Here is a 24,924-nt window from a genome sequence, read left to right as displayed (position 1 = left end):
ATAATCAATCCGCGTTCTTTTCTTATAGAGTAGCTTTACATATTTACGTAAGAAAAAACCTTATAATTATTGTGGTATCCCACAAAGCTGCTCTCTGTCACCACTAGTATATATATACAGTATATATATATATATATATATATCAGTTCAATCATTCGACATTGGCGTTTGACGGTACATGAATCTATGATACTGCAAGAAAATAACACTCTGTATCAGCCCTGGGCACAAAAGAGAAGTGAAAAGTAACTCAGAAACCTCCGCCCATGTGCTTTCCGCTTACACTGCCTTATAAACAAACGCACAGTGGGCACTGTGCATCAGAGATGGATTTCAGGCGACCAGTGAAAGTCGAAGTTCAAAGAAGCCTTATACAATCCGTCATTGAACAATGCTTACTTTCCTGTGTACTCGTCTCAGCCGGGGAAGGTGGAGTGGAGACTTAAGGGGAGATCTGCATTGTATCAAATCAGTTATTAGTATGCAGGCCTGCTCTAGATACTCTGTTATATGCTAATCATCAAGACCTTTTTGACAACACCGAAGATCAATTGCAATACTCTATTCACCAAATAAATCTTATGACAAAAACTTAAAATTTAGAAATTTCAACAAGAAAAAAAGTCTTTTAAGAATCAACACCCCGTGAGATGTAAGGTGTACATCAGGTATGCTCATAATTGTTAAAGCGCCGATTACACGGATGATACTGTACTGTATAACACACACAGTGTAGGGACTGGGCTCCGCAACTACATTGCATGTACTGTACATTGCAGCACCGCCAGTGGCATAGTTCTTACACTCTTACAAATACGGATAATAAACTGAATTTGAAAATGAAAAGAGTATACACTGTAATATTCAGTTATTACATTATTTATTACACAGTAATTAATATATTTATGCTATTATTATATCATAGATAATGTTATTTTCATATTCCACCACACATTGCGGTCTATTCAACATGTGCATTCTTTTCTGCAAGTAATCGGAAATCTATTTCCAACGAATTTACTGCAATGCGAAGCTTCAAAAGATGCACATCTGTTAATCGGGATCTATGTTTGGATTTAGCAACCTTCATTCTCGAAAATAATTTTACTGTTCGCACACATATGTCAGGCAAAGGTAGCTAACATAGTGGCAGCGAATGAGCTCATCTTGGGATATTTCGTTTTGTTAATTTTTTAAATAATTCTATTCTTGTCAAGTCATATTTCTGAATTTAGTTCAGAATTCTACGTTACTTTGTAAATCAATTAACTCGTCCTGGAACTGCACTCTCACGAACTGTACTAAATTTACTATGAAAGGATTAACAAAAAGACTAATATCACTCTCCATACGTTCAAAATCACAAAATCTATGTTCTGTGAATTCACATTTGAGCTGTTCCAGTAGGCTACAGAGATATAATTAACTATATTTTGTTCAGGCACCGTACATCTCTTTAAAAGTTAACCATCCGTGAAGGGTTTTAGTGCCTTAACTAATTCCCAACATACTACATAATTTGCTCCTAAACACAGACTCTGAATTGTTCGACTCTCTTCAATGTTTGACCTTTCATTAAATGCTTTCAATTCTTGAAGCTGTAGTGCACGTTGCACCCCTGAAAAATTATTTTATCAAAACATGTATTTCTGCTGGAATAAAATCATTACACTAATAATAATAATAATAATAATAATAATAATAATAATAATAATAATAGGCCTAATAATAATAATAATAATAATAATAATAATAATAGTAGTAGTAGTAGTAGTAGGCCTAATAATAAAAATAATAATAATTATAACAATAATAATAATAATAATGATAACAATAACGTTGGTATATGAATATATATTACAGAAAACAGCTTCCCTGTCACTTCGACATTTTCTGGGTGGCAGACCCTATAATGCTGTTTTATGTTGTTCAGTAGTATTCCTGACAGTACCTTACAATATAGTAAACACTTTATGTTTTCACAACAAAAATAGTCTTCCTCTCACACTGTACGGAATGATCGTTTGCCATTGTCCCGCACTGTTCGTATGTTTACTAAGTACTTGAACTGCCTTCCGCAGTCATCCGTCAAGCTTCGAACGAGGAACAGCACGCTCTACATTGGAAGGTCGCGATTACAGAAAGTAATCGGGAGTCAGAGAATGAGCATACCTGGTGTACATCGATAATTTCATACTGGAGCAGGTCAACCAACTCCTTCAGATATTTAGATTACCTTTAGGTAAAGATACCTTGAAGAATGTGATATGTCTAATAAAATCCAAAATTATAATAAATCTTTGAGAATCATTAACCAAGTCTTTTCAGTGACAAATGTACAAAGACATAGAAGACTTAAATCATATACAATTCTGGCATAATCAGTTTTCAGCTATTCGACTCCAAGATGACCAACGATTCAGAATGCAGAAATGAGATTTCTACGAAGAACTGCTGGCTACAGTCTTCTAGATTACATAAGAACACTGACATTGCAGACGAATTAGAAATAACACCAACTGTACAATATACAGAGTGTTTCAAAAATACAGGGCATAATTTCAGGTATGTATTCCTCATATGTAGACAATACAAAAAGTTCATTACAACATGTGTCCGGAAATGCTTGGTTTCCGAGTTATAGCCTTCAAAACAGTGATATTCACCGGAAAGGTTTTCTTCCCGCAAGTAGTTGCTTTTACAGCAGATGTTCAAAATGTCCACCTCCTGCTTGCATACAGGCCTCACATCGATGTCTCATGGCCCTGTGAACGCGATTCCAAATTCGAAGAGTATTGCGTATTTCCTCACAACCTGCCACAATTCGATTCCGAAGGGATTCCATGTCAGACACCGGAGACGATTTTAAATCGCCTCACAAGTAGAAATCGATAGGGTTGAAATCAGGTGAGCGCGGAGGCCAAGCAATCGGGCCAACTCTACCTATCCATCGATCACGGTACCTCTCCTGGTACAAACGACGAGCCAGCGCAGCATTGCCGTTAAAACAGTGATATTCACCAGAACGGTTTTCTTCCCGCAGGTAGTTGCCTTTACAGCGGATGTTCAAAATGTCCACCTCCTGCTTGAATACAGGCCTCACATCGATGTCTCATGGTGCTGTTAACACGATTCCAAATTCTATGAGTATTGCATATTTCCTCACAACCTGCCACAATTCGATTCCGAAGAGATTCCATGTCACGCACCGGAGACGATTTTAAATCGCCTCACAAGTAGAAATCGATAGGGTTGAAATCAGGTGAGCGTGGAGGCCAAGCAATTGGGCCACTACCTATCCATCGATCAGGGTACCTCTCTTGGTACAAACGACGAGCCAGCGTAGCATTGCCGTCCGCTTTACCGTACATGAAGTGCAGTTCTGCTAGTTCCTGATTTGAGTACATGTCGCACAGTTCAACGCCAAACACAACACTCAATGTACCCTTCGCCTCGGAATTAACTCTGTTAATATCTTCTGTCACGGCACCTACCTGCGGGAAGAAGAACGTTCCGGTGAATATCACTGGTTTGAAGGCCATAACTCGGAAACCAAGCATTTCCGGACACATGATGTAATGAACTTTTTGTATTGTCTATATGTGAGGAATACATACCTGAAATTATTCCCTCTATTTTTTAAACATCCTTTATATAAGAATGCGGACACAACTGACTTCAGCATGCGCAAAAAATGGAGCGCCCAGAGTACCTAGACAGATGCTTCACTATACATCATGAGGAAAAAGACTTATTGGAAGACCTCACGAAAGACGATTCGAGGCTAACAGGTCCTAAGTTTACTATTTAAGAAGATGATAATTTTATCATGCAAGAGGCAGCTTACTCAAGTGTCATAAATAATTTATTATTATTATTATTATTATTATTATTATTATTATTATTATTATTATTATATATACACTTAGGATAATTTAGGTGCAAAATAACTTCTATCCATAGTCGTGTGGACTCGGCGCTGCCCAAAGTGGACTCGGGCAAATTCACGCTATACGAGAGAGAGAGAGAGAGAGAGAGAGGGAGGGAGGGGGAGGGGGAGGGAGAGGGAGAGGGGGAGAGAGAGGGAGAGAGAGAGAGTGTGTGTGTGTGTGTGTGTCAAACACTGCACATGACCTACAAAACATAATTTTAAAAATTTAAAATAAATTTGAATATTAAATGGCACTCGCAAATCCTTCATTATCAATTATGACTCTTTCTATTTTATTTATTTTTGTGTGTTCATTTTGTAATAACTACCGATTTAAGTTGGTTAAAATTTTGATCGGTAATTTTGAAGATATAATGGAAAGTTATGATTGGTGAAACTAGGATTGATGTACTTCCGGTGATTTAGGAAGTGAAAATCATTGTGAATTTTTTTTTTTTTTTTGAGTTGCAATTGATCATATGTGCACGGCATAACATTAACCTAAACTAACCAAACCTAAGCTCTTACAGATTCGTATATGCAAGGTGTTTCAATCATATCTTTAAAATTATCTTTTATTCTTGTCAATTTTTATTTTTATATTATTTAAACAGTTTACTGAAAACGTAAAAATGAAATAATGTAAACATATGGAAAGACTCGGTAATTTAATTATCACAGAAGATAATTCATCCAATAATAATAACATGGAAGTTCAATACGTAGGCCTACGTGTAATCACAAACGCGGCACACGGGAAATGTCACGTAATCATCAGTGGCGTAGCATGAAATTTTGAGCAGGGGAAGCTAACTCAAGTTGTCCTTCATGCAATATGAGAAAACGTATTACAAAAATATAGTCTTAAAATAAATAGTAGTCAATGTCATGTCAGCAGTCAAAGATTGGTTGGAACCTCGTAACATCAATAAGGCATGACCTCAAATGGTACATAGTAAAATATGATTTCACGGTTTACACATATCTCTAACAAATAGACACGTATACGTATAACATTCGCTCACTCCCTGTGGTACTTAGATAAATCACAATATTAACGGTCAACAGATACAGCATTAGTATCATTACGTAAGTATGCATCTGTATTTTGAGTGTGTCCTTCATTGACAGCAAGGGAGTCGGTCACTTTTTTTTTAGATCACACTTTTGTTCGTAAGTCAGTCTTGATAACAGAATTGTCCTAAAAATTCAAGTAAATTGGTGTTAGGAACTGTTATTTCACTCATTATTTATTATATCATCCACAATGCACACTAACACTTCAACTGAACACAACTGACGAAAAGGGATAACTCGGAAACTACTTATTTTCAATGTCAAAGCTAGCTTCTTGATAGCTTTACGACCAGGGTAGTTTAGTTAGAAAGGGATGGAAAATCTGCGGGGTGGGTTACACAGAAGAATGAGTGTAAGAAACCAGTCTGCTTGGAAGCTTGTGTGTGCAGGCATCTTGTTTACTGCTGCATCAAAAATCATCCTTAGCTGCCGCATCACAATATTTAATGCCTAAATATAAATTCTATTAAAATTAATAAATAATTTTGTCCATAGACTGCAGGTTTATTATGAAATTATTATTAACTGGGGAAGCTGAGCTTTTTAGCTTACATTGACGCTACGCCACTGGTGGCTGTAGGTGAAATTGACGGTGTTTGTGTTTGTGACATTCCTGTCTTTAAATATGACGTCCTGTGATATGGAAAGATCGTTTTCACAGTATAAGTCATTGTTCAAAGATAATCGGCATGCATTTGTGATGAAGAATTTGGAGATGACCTTTGTTGTTCACTGCAATTCTCGGCCAATTACTAGCACTCAAGTGTGGTGGGTGAGTACCTAGTAACATTTTTTTTTTTCCAAGCTAAATAAGGTATTTTGTCATATTTAAAAGAAATGTTTTTTATTTTTTAGAAAATATTTTCGTACTTTTTAGCACATAAAAATAAGTTAAATATTTAAATTTTTTAGCACATAAAAATCCGCTCCCTAATTATTACACCTACTTATCATCATCAACAACATCATCATCATCATCGAGCTTTTAAGAATTAGGTCCTTGAGGTCTGTAGCTTTGATCCTAAGACAATCCTGTCTTTGCATCTCTGTTTTGAGCGTGCTGTCACATGGTAATTTACTCAAATGTAACTGAAAATTTATTAGTTTTAGTATGATAATTTATTGCCTTTAGACCGTTACAAATAACAGTCAATATTAAATTACTATGCTAGTCACTTTTTCAGTCCATCCTTTGTATCAATCCGCAAGATCCAAGCTCACTTTAACATACTGTGCTTCACATGCTTTAATATACTATTGTCCTCATAGACTAGGCTTTGATATCTACCCTCCAACTAACTTATATTGATGGCTAAAAAGTGATACCTACCTCGTATCTACAAAAATGGTAATTTAGTTTAACTGCAGTACCTACATTATTATGTTTACAAAATTGGATAGTCAACTAATATTTTGTCTTCAAGTAGAAGATCTTGCAACACAGGAACATATAATACATGTATGAAAAGTTTGTGTGGTTTGAGAAAAATTAATTTTTGAAACAATTGTTTGATTCACCTGCAAATTTACAGATGCAAAGTATCACTTCTTAGCCATTGATATATATTTCCTTAGAATCTGCGCTAATGCCATTTATATTATATTCACCTCAAACTTGAAATAACCAGTTGTGACTTTTTCTCACTTCAGATTGACGACACTACAGACATCACACAAAAACCTCAGTACTCCTTAATTGTAAGACTTATAAACACACAGTGAATTAGTGGAACAATTTTTGGGTTTTTGCATTGTGAGTTGTGATCGAACCTCGGAAGCATTGTTCAGTTTGGTGGATACTGTGTTAGGGACGTTTGATTATAAGACAAAGCTTGTAGGACAATGTTACGATGGGGCAGGTGTGATGTCTGGGCACTTAAATGGATTACAAAAGAGTGAAAGAATTTGCACTTCAGGCGATATTTATTTATTGTTTGAACCTGGTATTACAAAATTAGCTGAAACAGGTGTCCTAGTGCTGTATCTTTTTTTCTGATATTAGTGGCATCCCGTCATTTTTTCATCATTGTCATAAGAGAAGTTATGTTCTGAATACAATTGTAGGAAGGCGAATACCTACATCAACAGATACTAGATGGAGTTCAAATTAAAAATTGGTGAAAATATTGCAGAAGAATGGAATGATTTGAAAGTGGTCTTTGAGGCAATAGCCTAGCTAATGATTTTGAATCTGATCAAACAGCAGTTAGACTTTGAAACACGTTTCTCAATTGAGGGGCTGGGTGCAAGAAGGGCATTTTAGAGGATGTGCCCTTTTTGAGTAAAACGCTGTATTGTGTTCTCTGATCTGTTATGCATATGATCATCAAGTTGTAGTTCAATATTGTGATCATAGAGGTCAGGAGTACCCAAAATGTTGTTGTTTTCTAATGCCAGGCATTTGACAATAAAGTCATTTGACCTCTTGCACTCCAATATTTTTCAAAGATATTATCATGGCCAGCCACTGAAGCACAGATTTTGAGGTGTTCCGAATCCATTTGTACCCAAAATGTAAAGACGTGCATAGATCACATTATTACGGTCTGAATTTTCAAGATCAATTTTCTCGAAACTTGCATTAGAGAGAAGTGCCTTTCTTGCACCCAACCCCTCAATTGTATGAAGGATTTTGAATTTGTATTTCTTGTTATTGTTTTCAATGGAATCTTTCACATCACTAGCATTTTACTTGATATCCTTCAAAAGAAATCATTGGACATTTTTTTGTGAGAAAAAGTAAATAATACTTTCATTTGATTACATAATAAAGAACAGATGAAGTTTTTGTCAGTTTTTTTTAAAGGCTACACAAAGGGGTGAATTTTCAGGGCAGAAATATGTTAAGCTGTCAGAAGTACAAGTAATTATTTTTTTAAATACCTGATGTCATTTTGATGCAAGTTAATGCTATATTTCAAGATATTGAACAGCTTCAGTTTTGTTCTCTTGCCAATACTTCAAAAAATCGCCTCAATGTTGTTGCCCCCCTCCTTCCAACTAATTACTAATATAACATACGAGAAGTCCTGGGAGAATTATTAGAGAAATAGTGTTATATTGGTAATAAGTGGGAGTGTGGGAGCTACAACAGTGCAATGCAGTATATAAGTAACAGTACCCAAGTAACTATTAAACGATTTTTATGTTGAAAGTATTTGTGGCTGCTGACTAAAACCACATGTTTATTTGGCCTACTGTACATATGTCACGGAAGTCAGTGAAGCAAAGATCTATTGTTCCTCCTTCAATGTAGCTTTTCTGGAGAATTACGAGAAGGTCAAGCAATACATCAACATAATACATAGATGAGCAAACCTAAGATAAATTTAACTAATATCATCTCTTTGATAAAAAAAAACAGCACCTTTTCTATTGCTTCATATGTTACTGAAGGCCTTACTTATGAAAAGACAAATATTTTGTGAAACCTGATAATTCATTTTATGTTACAGTACTGTTTTTATCACAGCTCTTCTTTGTGATGGAGTCAATGGTAATTATTTTTACTTGCAGCCTTGCCAAATGACCTGTTTCAACTATAACTTTCATTATCTGAAGTGTTTAATAACTACTTTGCAAATGTTACGCAAACTTTAGAACCTGCACCAACAAGGAATCCACAGTCAACCTTTCAACATACAGGGAATAAAAGTACAATTTTTTTAAAACCAGTAACCACAGAAGAAATTCACAAAATAATGGGAAACCTAAAATGTAGCCTGGCATGTGGAATCGACGGAATCCCAGATGCAGTAATAAAAGCTTGTAATCATCTTCTAGCTCTGCCAATGACAGACATCTGTAATTTATCCTTAGTCACTGGTAAATTTCCAGAGATCTTTAAAGTAGCAAAAGTTTGCCCAATTTTTAAAAAGGGAGTTAAACAAAATATTGAGAACTATAGGCCTATATCCCTATTATCTGGGTTCTCGAAAGTCCTTGAAAAGGTTATGTACAACAGATTAGTCTCATTCCTAGAATATAATAATATACTGTCAAATTCTCAGTTTGGTTTTAGAAAAGGTAAAGGAATCAATAATGCTGTAATATCGTTTATCGAATCAATCCTCAATGCTAAAAACAATAAAGAACAAACCGTTGGACTTTTCCTGGACCTTAGCAAAGCATTTGACATGGTTAATCATGAAATTCTAATCTGGAAACTACAACAATTTGGCATAAGGGGATTAGCAGGGAACTGGTTCATCTCGTACTTAAGCAATAGGGAACAGGTTGTACAAATTGGCTCAGTAAAATCAAAATCCGTTCCTATGCCCCTTGGTGTCCCTCAAGGCTCAATTCTTGGTCCAATATTATTTCTCCTATACATAAATGATCTCCCGTTAAATATAACTGAAGGGAAAACTGTCTTATTTGCAGATGACACAAACATAATACTGAGTGATAATAAGGAAGAGAACTTGCAAATGAAAATTAATGCAACATCAACGAAACTAGACAAGTGGCTAGCAAATAATAAGCTTAAATTAAATGTAAATAAAACTGTATATGTATCTTTCAATCAATATCCAACTGACCAGATTCACATAGTTCTTAGTAATACCATAATTAAGGAAGTAGAATGCTCTAAATTTTTAGGTATATGGATAGATTCCAGTCTAACATGGGAAAAGCATATACAACATGTAACTGAGAAGCTGAGTCGCTTATGTTATGCTTTTCGTGTCCTTGCGAAGATATCATCCATGGAACTTTTAATATCAGTCTATTTTGGATATGTTCATTCAATACTATCATATGGCATTATTACCTGGGGATCTTCACCAAAAGTGACACAAGTCCTCGAATTGCAGAAAAGAATACTCAAAATCATTAAAAAAGTTCCTATTCGGACTGAAAGTATAAAAATTTTCAGAGAACTAAAAATCTTACCTGTACCCTGCATATATATTTTAGAAACAGTGTGCTTTATTCATCAAAACATAGATTCCTTTAAAACAAATTCAACCTATCATGAGTATAACACCAGAACATCCCAAAACATACATCTGAATTTCCACAGGCTTACCAGAAGTCTTAACAGCATATCACATAGAGGCAGCAATTTATATAATAAACTTCCACAGAAAATCAAAGAACTTAACATAAGAAAATTCAAAAAAGAGGTAAAGAACATTTTATTAACACATATGCCATTTTGCACAAATGAATACCTAAATTTAAAATTTTAGAATTTAACGTTTCTTGATACTGCCCTTGACCATTTATGTTTCAGGTAACTCAGAGTTGAAGAAAAGACAAGGGAAAGCAAAAAGAGAAGATACTAGGTAGAACAGTGGAGACTGAAGATCAAGCTTGTCCTATATGTATTTTTTTTTATTTTTTTCTCTCTTTTTTTGCATGTCACTTAATATTAAACTGTTAAATTTATTTAGAATTAAGTCTATTTTTGTATTATATTGTATGTTATGTCATTTTTCTTGTGTACTGACGACGCCATGAATGCTTGTAATTCTATTCGGCTAATAAAGATCTAATCTAATCTAATCTAATTTCTCTGGAGATGGTATGTTTTCATTTCTTTCAGGTGTTTTAAGAATTTGTTGTTTCATTTTGTTGTTGTATTTCCTTTTACACTCCATTTTAGACAGTCTCTTCTTTTTTAACACTATATGGTACTGCTTGCATACTTGAATGTAACATTTTTTCTTTGCTTATCACATTCTCTCTTTTAGGTAATATATGCAGGATAAGACTGAGGATCTGCTTTTAATTTCTCTCGAAATTTCCTCACCCTTTCTCGGTTTAGTGATGCTGAAGATGAAACTATGGAAAATATTATGGGATCATAATGAATGGATTCATAGAAATATGTTTCAAGTTTATAGGTTAACTAGCTACATGTTTTAGGTTACTTTTGCAAAGCATAAAGAAAATCCAAAGTATAGGCGTAGAATTAAAATTAATTACTGGAATGTTAATTTTTGCGTTATGGGTGAGACACACATTATATAAAAGTGTTGAATTTATATTGTGATGTCTTAACTTCAGAGTGGCATGCTTACACAACTGCTGTAGGCTGTTAGCAACTCTAAATATCAGAATGAAAAAAACTCAAAGAATAAAAACTATTGCTTAGTTAAAAAAATTCAAATTTTTTACCAAATTGCACAAAAAAAGGGATACATTTCACTTATATGAGAGACAAATCACATTCGTAACTTTCATTTGTGTACCCACATGACAGTTTTTTTTACCAGTTTTAATTTTTTATAGAAATGTCCTTTATGAAATTGCTAGTTAACACATATATTACCTTATTCATTTCAGGTTATAAGTGATGCAAGTTTCCAAATTCTGGATATAGTGGCACGTTGAAGAGGAAGTGCCCATGACTCTCGCATTTTCAATGAGATTAGAATTAAGAAGCGATTTGAACAGCATGAATTTGGACGCTTCATTTTGTTGGGGGATAGTGGTTATGGTGTACACAAATATTTGTTAATGCTTGTAAAGTGAATTACTCTGCTTGCAATGTATTGTGTATTTTTGTATAAGCTTAACTGATGAATTCTATATGCTATAATTCATTAAATTTGTTTGATAAAATGTCTAAACTTGTAAATTCAATTAATCTGCTTGCTATATACCTAAATTATTGTGTAGTTCAACCAATTGTTTGTGCCTTTAAATTGAATTAATCTGCTTGCTAGGTATTGTCTTAATTCAATTGTCTATGCATGAAAATTTAATTGATCTGCTTGATATCTTTTTATACTATTTTAATTGTTTTATACCTATTTGCAGCTGCTCTCAGGCTTGGGTTAGATTCCTGCTTGGACTGATTACCTGGATGGATTTTTCAGAGGTTTTCCCCAACATTAGGGCAAATGTTAGGTAATATGTGGCGAATCCTCGGCCTCACCTCATCTTGCCAAGAATTTGTGTAACTCTTGACTTGTTCCACATCTTAAAGCTTCTATGGAACACAATAAATTCAATTAAAAAAATGAAATACTGTGTTATTATTCTAAATGATCATGTACAGAATCCAATGAAAAGTAAGGGAGAATGTTAAACTTTTGTATACCACGTAATGTAACTGTGTACACCAATCACACTATTACTTTCTTATATTATATGTTTTTTTTTATTGTTTAAGTTTGAAAGATTATCATTTTGTTGGAAATTATTTCATTCTAACATCTAAGAAAATATAAGATACTCTAAGTTATGTGAACTGACTGCACAAATCACTGGTGTGCACTTACTTTGTATTTCATGTCAATTTTATTTCTTATGAATCACTTATACATTCGTTTCTTGGGTTGCTATACCTGCAATATACACCTCAATTTTTAATATTCTAATTATTATTATTATTATTATTATTATTATTATTATTATTATTATTGCAGCAGTCCAGTACCTGTTTGTATCACTGAGCGAGTATCCCCAGCTTAGTTTGTGCAGTTCATTTTTGAAATGTTAAAAAAATGGACTCGAGAGAATTACAATTTACAAAGAGAGTTCTCTTCAGCCTTAGCCATCTGCACAAGTTGGGAGATGCAAGATATGTCCGAGAAATAGGGATGGGAAGTGTAGTACAGAATGCCATGTGAGTGCAATGACCATTCAGACACTACACAGTAAAGGTGTGCATAAATTGTAAAGAAATTATTTAGAAAGAAAAAAGAGAACTGTTAATGATAATTTCTTCATAATATAAACGTTTCCTCGATAAAAGAGAAATAGTACCAATTTTTCAAAGGGCATTTTGTAAACCTGTACTCATTTGCAGGCATATTCTGGGGTATACATGTAACAAGATTGGTGTAGGCCTACATTTAGAGGTTGGTATACAGAAGGTTAATATACATACTGTACCGTGTGACAAATTACTTTCTATGCTTCCTTATTTATAGAAGTCACTGAAAACCATTATAGTCCATATATTAACATCTTCGTCAATTCGAAGTAAAACAAAAAGTTAAAGTATGTATAACGTGGAATGTTGCTAATAAACTTATATTTGAATCAGTAATTTCTGAAAGGGCTTTATTTCAAAATCTCATTTGCATAAAAATCACCTTACTGCAGGATTAGGGCCCTCTGAGAAGTGCTGTGAACATTGTGAAGCCTGCATAGATCTGAATAAAATACATGGAATAATGCCCATCATCAGAAAGGCGTATTCAAGTGAGAATATGATAGCGTTCTAAATTGATTTTAGCAAAAAGATTGGATAAAGTCCTTTTAGAAATGACTGATTTAATAATAGAGTTACTGTCTAATAAAAAAAAACTCTCACATAAATTACTCCAAGTATAAATAGTGCATCCAGTGCTAATGCCCACACGTCACTGAAACAGATGGCAGAATGCAATTATTTTTAATAGGATTTTATGATAATATACCTTTCCATTACGTACAATAAGTTCAATATAAAAATATTTGATTTTAGGTACTGGCACCATAGATAGCACATTCTTAAGTCTTGGAGAACGTTCACAAATAAACATCAAAGAAAGGTTAATATTTGAGGAGAAAAATTTGCTACGGCACCGGGGATCGAACCCGGGTCCTTGATTCTACATACCAAGCGCTCTGACTACTGAGCTATGCCGAATTCAATCCACAGCACCAGATGGAATGCTCCTCCTTCAATGTTTCCCTTTTTGGCCTGACTCCATGTTAGGTATATATGTTGACGTATATGTCCAATGTCAACTGCCATTATACTAGGAGCGCACTCAGCTGAGTGACTTGTTTGGCCGGGAATCCGCAGTTAAGTGCACAGTAATCTGTATAGATATATGCACTGCTAGCTATGAGAATATTATAGACATATTAATTGTCAATATTACAGATATTATTCTGTAGGACAAATTAATAAGTCTATAATATCAAAGAAATGGGCAGTATAATGGAAGCTCAGGGGTTCTGTAAATTAAATTAAAACTCGTATGTAGGTTTAAACTTCGCTTCATACAATAATTTTATTCATATTTTGCATATTCACTTATTTCTAAGTTACAAACTATTGTACATTCTAAGGACAAAGGGGGAAAAGCCAAACAAAGCATATCAACATAATACAAGAATAAGCAAACGCCATTACAAAAAAAAGAAAAACAAAATCGTTTAGCATAGAGTGAGAGTATTAAGAAAATAAATATAGACCTTTATTTTTCTCCTCATTCCTAAGTTCCATATTCATTTCAGGTTGTAAGTGATGCAAATTAGTAACTTCTGAATGAGTTTCATGCAAAAATACAGACGAGTCACCAGTAAAATGATCACAAGAAATGAGTGAAGCATTGCAGATTTAGCCCTGCATTGGAAAGAATCCTGCAACCAGATATTTACTCTAACATACAAGCTACATTTATTCAATTTACCTGAAGGGGTTAGGTACAGCTTACAGCAGTAAAATTTTGCAAATATTCAACATTTTTTCCACCATTACTGTATCTTGTACAATTATGAAAATTAGTACGTGTAAAACACTGTCCTTCTACTATATGAAAAAAATATTTTTACGATTGGAAAAAATATTTATATATATAGTTTTTTTTTTTTTAAATTCAAAATGTTGGCAGTTCACTGTGCAGTGATGAAGCTTTCCCTCATAACTAAAAAACTATCCAACATTTTGTGATGAAATTTGTTGTGTATTTATGCATGTCATACCTACAATATGATGCAAAATCACATCTCTACCTTTGATAGACTGTCTGATAAAAAATAAATTCATTTAAAGAAGTGGTGAAATATAAAACAAAATATTATTTATTAAGGAATGTAGTTGAAAGAGCATGATATTGTAAATATGAGTTTCAGCAATGTAATAAAAGAGAGAACATTACACTAAAGTACTACATTTCCAGTTTTTGTTCATTGTGCATCTCAAACCAAGAAATGGATTCGGAACACCTCAAATCTGTGCCTCAGTGGCTGACCATGACAATATCTTTGAAAAATATTGGAGTGAAAGAGGTCAAATGACTTTATTGTCAAGTGCCTGGCATTAGAAAACAACATTTCTAGCTTTTCATTAGGCCCTCCCCCTATTCTTTTCTTTCTAATTGTGTTTTCTTAACATTTCCATTTCTAATAATAATTTTGCTTTTTTCAATTCATGGATCAATTCATTAGAGACTTCCAAGCATAAATTAAAGACTTCGAATTAAATTTCTCTACTAATAACACCTTAATTGCTTAGTTATAGACATTAGTGTAACTAAATTGCTTTAGATAGGTACTTAAACCTCCATCAGGGAATATGTTCCAACTGAGGAACTACAGGTTTGATGAATGATGAATCCAGCAAAAAAAAAATAAATAAATAAATAAGTAACCTGTCTTATAAATCAGCAAATCTTTTAACCGACATTAAAATAAGAAAAAGGAACACACACATATGTATAGAATTCACTAAACAACAATGTGAAAATAAAAAGTTGAAAACACTACTAGAGCCCAATATACAGTAATACTAATAATCCTCAATCTGATGCAGTTGCCCCATTCGGCCACAACTGTCCAGCAGCATATCTCCATCAAATAAACTTGTTACACTCATAACACTGTGTAGCATGCAACAACACAAATATAATAATGAACGAGGAATACTTACTACTCTACACCAAACTCCAGAAAATGATTGAGACAGAAGAATTTCAAGTTCCTATATACTGCTAGGAAGCTCGCAAGGAAATGAAGTAGACAAGAACTCAAGAAAATTTCACTACTAGTGCTACTATTACCATCACCACCACCATTACCACTACTACTAAGTTACATTTCTAGTTCTTTCATTTGTCCCAGATAATTTTTAACTTTGCCTTTAATAATATTTTATTTCTAATAACAATTTTGTTTTCTGCAATTCATAGAACTTCTCATCACGTTTAATTTTTGGGCTTCATGCTTAGGAGGAACACTTCTTCTTCATACTCTGTCATTCTCGATGATCTTGCAGCAGAGTCCTATGGAAAGACGAAAGAAATGTTAATCATTTGCATACTACTGTACACAAAAGACACTACTTCTTATCAAAACTGTGAATTTTTTTAATTGTCTAAGTTTGAAAATTTATCACATTGTTTGAAATTATCCATTTGATCCAAACGTGCACTCCTGTCTTTATTCTTAGGGCCTTCTATTGTAACACAATAAGAGGTAATCTATGTTTACATCACCACAACTACAGATTACATTGGTGTATGAGGTGATGTGTTTTCAGTGCTGTAATAAATATGAGTTTGATATATATTGTGACAGCTGCAACGGGGTTTGAACACGCGTCCGACGAAACGCTGGTACGGGGAGCATCTGCATGCTGAAGGGCAGAGGGGGTGTATTACGTCAACGTGACGAGGGGAGATTGCACGCGCAACTGCTACATGCAGAGTGAAGGGGGGACGGACCCTCCCGACTCTTTGAGAAGTCCGTCGAAGTGGAAAAATCGGGAATTCGAGCTTTCCAGGCTACGTCGCTGTGGTTATAAGAGAAGAAACGCCAGCGAACTCGGGCAGTTTTCAGTTGATTAGTCAGCCAGTCAGTGAGTAAGCCAGAGCAAGCAAGCCAGTCTTGTGTACCGGAGTTCGACTCGAGTGTGCGTCCACAACTGTGTCAGCATCCGAAGGCCTGAGTTCGAGTGCAGTGGACCGCAGTTGGAGGGACCTGAGTTCGAGTGCAGTGGACCGCAGTTGGAGGGACCTGAGTTCGAGTACAGTGAACTGTCTCTGAAGGTCTGTGGTTCGAGATACTGTGAACTCGAGTGACTGAGCTAGAAGAACTGTGGACTGAGAACTAATAGTTCTGATTTATAAATAATGCTTTGTAAATATTAGTTAAGATTAACAGTTCATTGTTGTTCGTAATAGTCCAAGTAAATTGCCATTGCCGTCAGTGGAGTGCTATAACGAATACTGTGTTGAGTGAAAATCCTATTGTTGACGAGAGCGTTTAAGGTGAATTGTAGAAAGGAATTATTGTTGGAAGAATAAAAATCCTACTGTTGAGTTGAAATAAATTTACACTGGTGTCAGAATCGGGACATTATCTACAATGGAGAACCTACAGCAAATCCTGCAAGCCATCGCGGAAATGAAGGCTGAAATGAAAGATAACATGAACGACATGAACAGGCACATCAGTGAGGTTAAGAACGATATAAGTGAAGTGAAAACGGAAATGAAAAGTGACATAAGCGGAGTAAAATATGACTTCACTACGCAAATTGAAAGCGTTTCAGCCCACGTAGATGGAATTGTCGCCATCGTAAAAGACGAACTTAAGGCCGATTTGGATAAACTAAACCAGAATTTTACAACTATAAACGAGACAGTAGCCGAGTTGAGACAGGATGTAGACCATTTTGACGGCAAAATTCGCGCTCTCGAACGTCGTCAAGAGGAAACGAGTGTGCTGATGGACCAACATGCTGTAGAAAACAAGCACATCCTCGCGTTGGTGGATCGCCAGGCTAGAGAACAGAAACAGATAGTTGCCGAGGAGGTTCGACGAGCCATGCAAGAAGCGGCCACAGAGTTGAGGACTCCATATAGTGGCCCTGCGGAACCATCGCCTTCAGCCAGACATTACAATGTCAAGACGCCGAAGTTCGACGGTACGACGTCTTGGGCGATATTCCGTCGCCAGTTCGAGGCCATCGCAGAGCACAATGGGTGCACGCCAGCAGAGAAAACCACTCAGCTGCTGGCCGCGCTTCAGGGACAGGCGTCGGAGATTCTTCACAGCATTCCAGAAGGTGGGACAGCCGCTGAGATAATGGCGGCCCTGGAGGGACGTTATGGTGACCATCAACTTGCGGCAGCATTTAGGACCCAACTAAAAACGAGGGTCCAACAGTCAGGCGAGTCCCTACAAGAATTTGCGATGGCAGTGGAACAACTGGCCCATAAGGCCCTCAGGGGCCTACCTAATGATTTCATCGCTGGAGAGGCGGCCTACACCTTCGGCAGCGGAGTTCGAGACCCGGAAACAAGACAACAGCTACTTCTGGCAGAGCATCGTACCATCAACGCAGCTCTGGCGGCGGCCCTCAGGATGGAGGCAGCAAAGTTGACGACGAACGTCTCGACGTCGCACCGGATTAGGAGTATGGCGGCGGCCGATGTCGAGGAGCGTCGACCGAAGTCACCCGAGCGCCGAAGACGAGGAGTGCCTACCTGCTGGTCCTGCGGCGAACCTGGACACCTGAGGAGGGACTGTGACCGATCTGGTCACAAACAGGAAAAACTAAAAGGGGCCAATGCGATGAGGGGCACGTCGGCGCCGTCATCACCATCCCCTTGGCTGATCTTAAAGACGGTTAACAGAAGATGCGACGATGAGCTGATTGCTGACAGATGGATAAGAGGCCGCCCATGCAGAGTACTGGTAGACACCAGGGCGTTGCTCACCATCGCCAGACCGGAAGTCGTGCGTGGCCTACCTGGGAGGACGCCGCTGCGCTGGTATGAGCTACGTACTGCCTCAGGCGAGAACCTGCCCATCCAAACAGAGGTTTTCCTGGATCTGACATTGGGAAAGAGGAGACTGGAGATGTGGGTGTTCGTCGCCAACATCACTGAAGACGTCATCCTGAGACTCGACGCCATGCGGATCTTCGATGCAACGGTGGACGTCCAGCGCTGTATACTCCGTTTTGGTCAGGATGAAGTGTTCCTGAGGGACGTCGAAGACCAACCCATGGCCAGCAGACTCACCTTGGAGAATCATGTGACAATCCCGGCAGGCTGCGAGATGGTGGTGACGGCAAGACTGGACGGACAACCTAAGAGAAACCTGCTCTTCAATTCGTAAACAACTCCGATAGATGGGGTTTATGTGGCCAGATCCCTACTCCCGAATCAGAAGGTGGTACCGGTGAGGGTCCCGAATGTCACCAATCGGGACAAGGAGGTGCCTAGTGGAACTGTACTAGGTAGCATCGAGCCGGTGGTGTCTGTGACGTCTCTGGCAGATAACGAGGTGTGTCACCGACCACGTCCAGATCTAGACTCATCACTGAAAGAGGTGGCTCGAGAATTGGAGGAGAATTTAAGTAAAGGAGAAAGAAGACAAGTCCACGATCTACTGACAGAATTTCAAGACGTGTTCAGTCTGTCTGAAAACGACTACGGGAGAACGGAGAAAGTTCAGCACCGCATCGACACCGGAAATGCTCGCCCAATCAGACAACCTCCTCGACGCGTCCCTCTAGCTAAACAGAGGGAGATTGACAGCCAACTGGAGGGCATGAAAGCAAGAGGGGTCATCGAGGAATCCGACAGCCCTTGGTCATCACCTGTGATGCTGGTGAAGAAGAAGAATGGGGACCTGCGTTTCTGCGTGGACTACAGAAGACTGAATGACGTCACCAAGAAGGACTGCTTTCCCCTTCCACGAATTGACGACACCTTGGACACCCTGGCCGGAGCAGAGTGGTTCTCGACGTTGGATCTCAAGTCAGGATACTGGCAGGTGGCGCTACATCCTGAGGACAAGGAGAAAACGGCGTTCTCTACAGGCCAGGGACTATGGCAGTTCACCGTTATGCCGTTCGGCCTCTGCAACGCCCCGGCTACATTCCAGAGACTAATGGAGTCCGTAAATGAGAGGCCTGACATACGACACCTGTTTGCTGTACCTTGATGACGTCATTGTGGTCGGCAAGACTTTCGGCGAACAGCTGTTGAACCTGAGGAAAGTGTTCGAGAGACTGTGACAAGCCAGGCTGAAGTTGAACCCGAAGAAATGTCATCTGTTCCAGAAGAAGGTCAGCTACCTGGGGCACGTAGTAGGAACCAACGGAGTGGCCACGGACCCGGAGAAGCTACAAGCCGTCAGAGGATGGCCGAGACCGAGGGACAAGCAGGAGTTGCGCCGCTTTCTCGGCCTCTGCACTTATTACAGAAGGTTCGTAGCTGGGTACGCCAACATTGCTAAGCCTCTAACCCAGCTGACCGAGGAGAAGCGACAATTCCAATGGACGAGGCGGAGTCATCCTTCCAGTCACTGAAAGAGGCACTCTGCACTGCTCCTGTACTGGGATACCCAATCCCTGGAAGGAAGTTCACACTTGACACGGACGTTAGCAACATAGGCATCGGAGGAGTACTCTCTCAGGAACAGGACGGGCAAGAGAGGGTGATTGCCTACTTCAGCCGAACATTATCCAAGGCTGAGAGAAACTACTGCGTGACACGTAGAGAACTTCTTGCCATTGTGGAAGCCCTGAAGCATTTCCACAAATATTTGTATGGCCAGGAATTCCATCTGAGGACAGACCATTCTGCACTCACCTGGCTATTGGGCTTCAAGAATCTGGAGGGGCAGACCGCCCGTTGGGTTCAACGTCTGCAAGAGTACAACTTCACCTCTGAACACCGCCAGGGGAAGAAACACTCCAACGCTGATGCCTTATCACGACGCCCGTGCCCGGATGGCTGCAAACACTGCCTGAAAGTAGAAGAGCGGGATGGCGCCCACGCAGTCCGGGCAATTGCCGCCCAGGCGATCCCAGGATGGGATAACGCCGCCATAAGGAGGGAGCAGCTGGAGGATCCAAACATTGGACAGCTACTACGTGATGTGGAGTCCGGCCGGAGACCAGTATGGGCTGATATCGCCAACCGTAGCACCACTTACAAAAGCTACTGGGCCCAGTGGGAATCTTTCACTGTAATGGACGATATCCTGAAGAGGATTTGGGAGTCGGCCGATGGAAAGACCCGCATAGAACAACTCGTCCTGCCCAGGAGCAAGGTGAAGGAAGTGCTGGAGGAGACTCATGCTGGAGTGACTGGAGGCCACCTGGGAGCCAACAAGATGCTGGACAAGTTAAGACAGAGGTTCTACTGGCTACATCAGAGATCCGACACGGAACAATGGTGCTGAAGATGTGACACCTGTGCAGCCAGTCGCGGACCAAGGACACGCGGCAGGGGAGCCATGCAGCAGTACAACGTGGGAGCTCCTTTTGAGAGGATCGCCATCGACGTTGCTGGACCGTTCCCGGTCACGGATCACGGGAACCGCTACCTGCTAGTCGCCATGGATTACTTCACAAAATAGCCAGAGGTGTACGCGATTCCCAACCAAGAGGCTTCGACGGTGGCCGACGCGGTGCTTGACAACTTCATCTGCCAATTTGGGGTGCCCCAGGAATTGCATAGCGATCAGGGGCGCAACTTCGAATCCAACCTGATGGGCGAATTGCTCGAGCGTCTGAGGGTGCATAAAACCAGGACCACTCCCCTCCACCCACAATCCGACGGCATGGTGGAACGCTACATCAAAACCGTGGAAGAGCACCTGCGGAAGGTGGTGTCCAACCATCAACGAGACTGGGATGCCAGAGTCCCACTGTTCCTCTTGGCCTACAGAGCTTCAGTCCACGATACAACAGGGATGACACCGGCAAACATGGTCTTCGGGAGAGAGCTGCGCCTGCCCTGTGATCTGCTGTTTGGCACGCCACCCAGCGCCGACCAACCAGCGACTGACTATGTGGCAGAACTCACCGAGAAGTTGAATGGAGTTCACCAACTGGCCAGAGAGCACCTCAAGATGGCCAGCGACAGGATGAAAGTGCGCTACGACAGACTAGCCAACTCTGCAGGATTCCAGGAGGGCGTCCTGGTGTGGCTGTATCGACCTACCAGGACCAAAGGGAAATCACCAAAGCTGCAGCGTGCCTGGGATGGACCATACCGCGTGGTGACCCAGATCAACGACGTGGTGTACCGCATCCAGCGACAACCTCGAGGGAAGATGATGGTGGTGCATCTGGACCGATTAGCAGCCTACCAAGGGACTGCCCGGGATGAGCAGCCCTAAGGAGGGAGCAATGTGACAGCTGCAATGGGGTTTGAACACGCGTCCGACAGGGCGTGCGGCAGACGAAACGCTGGTACGGGGAGCATCTGCATGCTGAAGGGCAGAGGGGGTGTATTACGTCAACGCGACGAGGGGAGATTGCGCGCGCAACTGCTACGTGCAGAGTGAAGGGGGGACGGACCCTCCCGACTCTTCGAGAAGTCCGTCGAAGTGGAAAAATCGGGAATTCGAGCTTTCCAGGCTACGTCGCTGTGGTTATAAGAGAAGAAACGCCAGCGAACTCGGGCAGTTTTCAGTTGATTAGTCAGCCAGTCAGTGAGTAAGCCAGAGCAAGCAAGCCAGTCTTGTGTACCGAGTTCGACTCGAGTGTGCGTCCGCAACTGTGTCAGCATCCGAAGGCCTGAGTTCGAATGCAGTGGACCGCAGTTGGAGGGACCTGAGTTCGAGTACAGTGAACTGTCTCTGAAGGTCTGTGGTTCGAGATACTGTGAACTCGAGTGACTGAGCTAGAAGAACTGTGGACTGAGAACTGATAGTTCTGATTTATAAATAATGCTTTGTAAATATTAGTTAAGATTAACAGTTCATTGTTGTTCGTAATAGTCCAAGTAAATTGTCATTGCCGTCAGTGGAGTGCTATAACGAATACTGTGTTGAGTGAAAATCCTATTGTTGACGAGAGCGTTTAAGGTGAATTGTAGAAAGGAATTATTGTTGGAAGAATAAAAATCCTATTGTTGAGTTGAAATAAATTTACAATATTTTATAAATCACTTACTAGCGTTCTATAAACACACAAGATAATGAAATCTTATAGCTGGCCATCAATTTGGATTCTACAAATTTCTTATGCTTATGTAGGTAATTCTAACCTCAAATAATGCTATTTCTTTTGACGTAGTAGAGAAAAGGATATCTCAGAAATCTCTAGGCATTCCTACTGCCCTTTAAAATAAGGTCTCAGTTTTGATAATTCTTGTACACAAGATATTAGGCCTACGTTAAGGTATGATTGATAATTGTGTGGATTGACATCAGATGTTTGTGGCCCAATCCCCTATGGGTATTTACAAAGCCATATTATCCAAACTGCATTTATGATAGTTGAGTATAGGCGTAGCTTGCATTTTCACGATTGTTGTGAATTACATTTTACTAGCATTATCAGCTATATTCCTACAAGATATATTATTTACGTTATATTAATTAGGCTACTAAGTACCTATTCAGAGTAGCCTTAGGCGACATAATCATACCAGACCCACATTAAACATTTACCATAAAGTAATAGGCCTATCCACAGTATAGAGAACATACAGTAGGGACATATAAGCTGTTTCGTGGGAACAAATTCTGAGTGCGCATGTCACAAAACCGGGTGTATTATCTGAAACCTCCACCAGATGGATCTGCATGTACAACAGTGCTGGCATAATTTAATATTAACTGAAAACATTACATTACTCATCTTTTAACAATTTGAAAGACATAAGGCAAAGGAATGGCAATATAACCATAATAATAATTACTTCCGTATGCAATCATCATGAAAATATTCACTAATTGACGCTAACGTTCAAGTCACTGTTTGAGGCTTATGTTGGTAGAATTGATCCAAGTACAACGTAGTACATCATGGCGTCCGTTGCGGTGAAGTGCGAACATGAACGTCAACAATAAGTATTTTGACTTCCTAGCGACATAATATTAATGATAGATAATGATAATGGCTAAGAGCACAAAGATTGTATGTACAAAAAGAATGTAAAAAAAGTGTGTGTTATTGGTACTGCCTGATTTGTCTTGGTGTAACTTACTCTTCATCGCAAACTGAAACCGTTAAATTCGGAGTTGCGCTTGGGCGTGGTTTCGATCCCCGCTTGGACTGATTACCTTGTTGGGTTTTTTCTGAGGTTTCCGTACTGCAACGCGAATTCAGGTAATAAATGGCGAATTCTTGTCTTCGTCTTGTCAAATGCCACCTCGCTATCACCAATCCCATCGATGCTAAAAAAAACCTAGTAGTTGAAACAGCGTCGTTAAATAACTTCAAAAACACTCTTCATAAAAACTACAGAGCATTGTGACAAGATAAAACCCATTTCGCCACTTCACAACATTTGTTTTTCATTGACATACAACCTTTGTATTCTTACTCACTGCTGTCTAATAATGAAACGAAATTAACCTAAGCTACATTATTTCCCGATTATCTCTGATCACAGGTATTAAGTGGCAGCAATCTCAAAGAAAATGGATACTCAGAAAACAACAACACGAGGTGGTATTTGCACTGTGAAATTTTGTTGCAATAATAAAAGGAACCTAAGTCAAAATATAAGCTTATTTCGTTTTCCAAAAGACAGAGATAGGTAAGTACAATGAGATGATCACATATCTTAAAAAAATTACGAACTTCTTCTTCACTCAAAAAAAAAAAATTCTGATACATACTCAATTTAATTTCAGATGTAAAATATGGGTTCAAGCATGTGGCTGTGAACACTTATTCCGGATTATGAGGGATCTTAATGGCTCAATGTATAGGGTATGCAGTTTACATTTTCCACAAGAAATGATTACAAAAAAAGGCACTTCCAAAGTATCCCGATTAACTGCAGATGCTGTTCCAGTGCTAAACATACCTGAATCTCGAAATAATTCAGTATAACATGCACGTTCAGGTTAGTATTAATTTTTGGCAATTGTGAAAGTTTTAACAAAGATGCCAGTGAAAACAATTCCATTTCTGTGAGTTAACCTAAATAACAATTAATTCATCTCTTATTTCTAGATGGAGGACCGCATACTGGCCCATTCCACATTGTACCAGAATTTCAAGAGAGTGCAGTACAACCTACACGTTCTGGTTAGTATAAATTTTTGGCAATTGTGAAAGTTTTAACAAAGATGCCAGTGAAAACAATTCCATTTCTGTGAGTTAACCTAAATAACAATTAATTCATCTCTTATTTCTAGATGGAGGACCGCATACTGGCCCATTCCACATTGTACCAGAATTTCAAGAGAGTGCAGTACAACCTACACGTTCTGGTTAGTATAAATTTTTAGCAATTGTGAAAGTTTTAACAAAGATG

General features: G+C 38.8%; 1 protein-coding gene and 1 long non-coding RNA gene across 9 annotated transcripts in view; one reads left to right on the top strand and one right to left on the bottom strand.

Annotated features, from left to right (window-relative positions):
* LOC138710161 (putative per-hexamer repeat protein 5) overlaps window positions 1–24,924 on the bottom strand; it is a 281,887-nt gene that overhangs the window by 164,065 nt on the left and 92,898 nt on the right. The window lies entirely within an intron of this gene.
* On the top strand, window positions 22,513–24,866 carry LOC138710165 (uncharacterized). Its single transcript, XR_011335128.1, has 3 exons — window positions 22,513–24,198; window positions 24,296–24,510; window positions 24,621–24,866. It is a non-coding gene; the product is annotated as an uncharacterized lncRNA (long non-coding RNA).

This window comes from Periplaneta americana, chromosome 12 (assembly GCF_040183065.1).
Source record: "Periplaneta americana isolate PAMFEO1 chromosome 12, P.americana_PAMFEO1_priV1, whole genome shotgun sequence".
In the NCBI taxonomy this organism is placed as follows: domain Eukaryota; kingdom Metazoa; phylum Arthropoda; class Insecta; order Blattodea; family Blattidae; genus Periplaneta; species Periplaneta americana.
The sequence above is the reverse complement of the archived record's forward strand: the minus strand, read 5'-3'. Positions and strand labels throughout refer to the sequence as shown.